At 45.1% G+C, this 5125-nt stretch overlaps 1 pseudogene; it reads right to left on the bottom strand.

Moving 5' to 3' along the window:
* Positions 1 to 3887: 3887 nt before the first annotated feature.
* Positions 3888 to 4703, bottom strand: LOC121024512 (uncharacterized; annotated as a pseudogene).
* Between the last annotated feature and the right edge of the window lie 422 nt (positions 4704 to 5125).

Raw genomic sequence — 5125 nt, 5'->3', positions numbered from 1 at the left:
ATACATACATACATACATACATACATACATACATACATACATACATATAAACATAAAAATATATCGTGTGATGGTTAATTCCACGTTTTAACTGGGCTAAGCCACAGGATACCCAGATGTATAGCTAAACATTATTTCTAGTGAGTCTGTGAGGACATTTCTTAGTACAAATAAGATCTGTATATCAGTAGACTAAGCAAGACACATTGCCTCCCAACCACAGGGTGGCCTCAACTAATCGATTGAAGACCTGAATAGCACAAAAGGCGGAGTAAGAGAGAATCCACTGTGTCCATGTGACTGTCTTCAAGCTGCGATATTGGTCTCCTGACTTCAGGCTCAGACTTGGAATGGAACATACATCATCAGCTCTCCTGATTCTTAGGCTTTGGGAGTCTGCCTGGAACTAAACTACTGGATCTCCTGGGTGTGCCCTTCCCAGCCTCCGTAATCCTGTGAACCAATTCCCATTGATACTGAGTCTCTGGAGAACCCTAACTAGTACCTATATGTAACTTCATCCGTTATGTCTTTTTGCCCTCAGATCCAGTTCCTGCACTTCTCCTACAGACTGTGTTTCCTGGTTCCTTGCCAACTGGCTTCCAGAGGGGTTTGACCAGTGGGTGTTTGATGGGATAAAGGGAGGAAGGTCTAAGCCCAGAGGTTTTCCTCTCTCCTGCTCCACTTCCTACCAGTGATTTTATCTCCTCCAAATTCTAGCTTCTTTCCAAGAGCCTCTTCTCCCATATTCTCAGTTCCTGCTAGATATGGTTCTGAATTTCTCAAGCACTGGGGGTGGAAACAGCTTTCTGATGATACGAATTCCTGATTGCTTCGCCATCCTTTGTTTGGCTTCTGGGATTTCCCATCACGTGTGTAACTGTTTAAATACCTATAGTGACTCACCGGCTGGCTGGACCTGACTGAAACAGTATACAGATAGAAGTTCGGGAATATATCGGAAGGTGAGGAGAGAGAAGACAGGTGGCTTAAGCGACCTATACGTCAACTTCACATAGGAGGTCAGTAGACAGTGCTTAAAACTGACAAATCAATAAGCAGCAGTATACTATACTACTTATCTTCATGAAGATTCCTAACAAAAGAATATAAACCTGGAACAGTTAAAAGTGTTGCCTCAAATAATGGAGACACGGTAAAGAGACCTGTGGTTGCCAGGAACTCAGGGGGAAGGGAGAGATGAATAATAGATGAAGCACAGGGAATATTCACGGCAGTGAAACATCTTGTAAGACAGTGAAATGCTTTGGATCATGGCATTGTGCGTTTGTCAAAACACACCGAACTGCACACCACAGTGATTGCTAAGGTAAACTTCGGTCTTTAATTAATAATAGTTTTCATATGGGCTCATCCGTTTTAACAAATGCACTACACTGACACAAGAATTCTACAATAGGGAAAACTATGTTTTGGGGGGTAGGAGGGAGAACAGGGGAACTCTGCACTTTCCAGTCTTTTTCTGTAAACCAGCTTTTTATTTTTTTATTTATTTTTTAATTATTTTTTGGTTTTTTTTGGAAATAGGGCCTTTATTTTTATTTTTTTATTTTTTATTTTATTTTTTTTACAGGGAATTTATTTTTTTATTTTTTTATATATGAAATTTATTGTCAGATTGGTTTCCATACAACACCCAGTGCTCATCCGAAAAGGTGCCCTCCTCAATACCCATCACCCACCCTCTCCTCCCTCCCACCCCCCATCAACCCTTAGTTTGTTCTCTCTTCTCAACATTCTCTTATGCTTTGGCTCTCTCCCACTCTAACCTCTTTTTTTTTCCTTCCCCTCCCCCATGGGTTCCTGTTAAGTTTCTCAGGATCCACATAAGTGTGAAACCATATGGTATCTGTCTTTCTCTGTAAACCAGCTTTTTAAAAGCTGTTTTAGAAAATGAACTCCCGCAATGAAAGGGAGGCAGAGAGACAGAAGAGGAGGGAAGGAAAGAGGGAGAAAGGGAGCTACTTAAAAGTCATGGAGGAAACTTAAGTGTGGATTACTAAGTGAAGGGATCCAATACGAAAAAGCCATCTGCTTTACGTTTCCAACTATGATACCGTTCTGGAAAAACAAAACAAAAGAAAGCAAAAGAAAACAAAACAAGGACAATGACGACAACAACAACAACTACAACAACAACAACAACAAAACACCTTCAGAGACAGTAAAAAGACCAGTGGCTTTTAGGGTTTAGGGGGAGAGAGAAAGTGGTACTAGTCGGAGCACAGGGCACTTTAGGGTGTTGTAACTATTCTGTATGATACTGCAATAGTAGATACATACCATTATACATTTCTCAAAACTTATGAATCTATATAACACAAAATAATCCCTAACTATTAGTAAATGATAATGTGTCTAATGATAATGTGTCAGTCAAGAATGGCTCACCCACCGCTTATAATTAATGTATCCACATTAGTGCAAGGTACTATAGAAACTACTGGGGGTGAGGAACCTGTATTTTTTGTGCATTTTGTCTCTAAATGTAAACTTGTCCTTAAAAAATGGTCTGTTTAAAAAAACCCTGATTTAAAAAAAAAAGAAAAAGAAAACAAAAGAAAGTGTTGCCTCTGGGGAAGAGGTGTTCATGGGGGAAACAAAGCTTTTGATTTTTTTATTGCAAGTCCTGATCTGCAATTTGGATGTTGTGGGTTTTTTTTTTTAACTATTTGTATACAATACTTGGATTAATATTTCTCAAATAAAAAAAAATCTGTACACCTGTCAGAATAGATAACATGAAAAAGACCATATTAGCAAGTGTTGGCAAGGCTATCAAGTATTCAGAGCACAGGCACTACACAGGCACTGCTATAGAGAAGTTTGTGTAAATTGGTATAACCATTTTGGAAACACTTTGGAAGAACCTTACTAAAGCTGATAAGTTGGATGACATGTGACCCGGCAAATTCTCTCCTAGATAAATAAATACTATTGTAAAAAATGTTCACCAAAGGACGTGTCCTATAATATTCACTGAAGCTTTATTCATAATTACCCTAAGCCAGAACCTACCTAGATGTCCACCAAGAGTTGCAGAAATATTGTAAACTATTCATATAATGAAATTCTATACACCAATGAGCAGAAAGTATCTATACATACAATAACATGAATATCACTAACATAAGTTTGAGTGAAAGAAGGTAGGTGTAGGACACATAATTCCATTTCTATATAGTCCAAAACCAAGCAAAAGTTGTATATTCTGTAAGAAGTCAGAATAATTGCCATCCCAAAGGAGAGATAGACCGTGACTGAAAGAGGCACAGGTGTTCCCTTGGGGTCCTGGTACCTTTTTTAATGAGTGCTGATTCCACAAGTACATTGAACTGAATTGCATCAAGCTGTGCTCAGAATACTTTTAATAATATATGTTCTTTTTTGCGTGCCTGGGTGGCTAGTCACTTAAGTGTCCAACTTTGTCTCAGGTCATGATCTCATGGTTTGTGAGTTCGAGCCCCACATCAGGTTCTGTGCTGACAGCTCAGAGACTGGAGCCTGCTTGGATCCTGTGGCTCCCTATCTGGCCTTCCCCTGCTCACTTGGTGTGTCTCTGTCAAAAATAAACAAACACGAAAAAAATAATATATGTCCTTTTGAATGTATACTATACTTCAGTAATCTTATTTTAATCTGGGTGCAGACCCCTAAGTCACACCCTTTCTTCTCTACTGTCTATTCTAAACATTTAAGGAATATGTACTTTAAATCATCCTAGAAGTAATATACACATACACATACACACAAAGAAGAAAGAAATTGGCGGGAGGAGCCGAGAGGTGGGTGAATGGCAAAGAAACTCTAGCTTTATTACACAAGCATGGAATCAAATTCCTTTGGAGAGGGTGGGGGTAGAATGGCTTCTTCGGACGACTTCAGAGCAATTAGGGAACAAGAGAGATCATGGATCTGCCCCTAAAGTGCTGGAGACCTCTCAATCTGGGGTTAGGAAGAAAGGGGACCTCCCTTGCGGTCCAGGGGTCTCCTCCCTCCACAGACCGGTGCTGGGAGGCAGCAGAGGGCACACCCTCCCCAGAGTCCCAGAAGGCGGCGCCGCATCCCGGAGGCGCAGGCCGGGACCGTCTGGTGCTTCTTCGCCCTTAAAGTGCACTAGGGAACGCGGGCCCAGCTCTCACTGGTTCATCCCTCCAGGCACAACCGGTCCCGGGACTGAGAGGTCGCGCGGCGGTGGCCCGCATCTCACGCCCAGGCACTGGGAAGCGGCAGAGTCTCACCACGGGTGACAGGTTCACTCCCAGGACTTGGCACGCTTGGCGCTGCGCTTCTGCCAGGCTGCTCTCCACCCACACGTCGCCGACTACGCGGATGGTGGGCAAGGTGGTCAGCGTCGGGGTGGCCGCCCTCCCACTCTCCTCCAGGCTGCGACCCCCGGAGCAGGGCCCGGGGGCCGCGGGCTTGCGGAGGCTGCTGTCCTCGCGGGACGGCGGCGGGGGCGGCACCTTCCTCTGGCCGACCGCGACCGTCCGGGCTCCGTGGCACCTCCTCCTGACAGCTGGCCGGCGCGTCCGGACGCGGGCCTCGGGGGGCTGGTGCCCCAGCGTGTACACCACCTTCCCCTCAGGCGCCTCCAGCGCGGCCCTTACTGCAGCCCTAGAGGCTTCTCCCCAGGTGGCCGGGGCCAGGGCCTCCCAGGGCCTGCGCCACCGCCTCTTCATGCGGCTCAGGAGGTGAGGGCGCTAGGGGCCGCCCGCGCTTGCCAGGTCTCGCTGCTGCCGCCTGGCCCTGATGAATTTCCTACCAGGAAGCCAAATCAGGCGGCAGGCTGTTGAGAGTTACACCGCAGTTGCTAGGAGACCAGGCGCTTTGTGAGGTCACAATGTCTGCCTATCCTATCACTGCCGGCTGCCCAAAGCTGCCTTAGGTTGGGCTGTGTTTAAGTTTATGCCCTTGAGAAAGACCTGCACGTAATCCTACCTGAGAAGGCCCATAGTTCTTGATGAGTTCAAGAGGGTTGTCCTCGACGTGAATGCACTGGTGCCTCAGCCTCCATTAAATCGATCTCACATGAGATGACACTTCGCGGTGGAGAATACACACAACTTGCAATCAAACATGACTGTAAGAGGGTTTTAGCGAA

The sequence above is a fragment of the Herpailurus yagouaroundi genome, unplaced genomic scaffold, assembly GCF_014898765.1.
Source record: "Herpailurus yagouaroundi ecotype Mexico unplaced genomic scaffold, PumYag 65520, whole genome shotgun sequence".
NCBI lineage: Eukaryota > Metazoa > Chordata > Mammalia > Carnivora > Felidae > Herpailurus > Herpailurus yagouaroundi.
The sequence above is the reverse complement of the archived record's forward strand: the minus strand, read 5'-3'. Positions and strand labels throughout refer to the sequence as shown.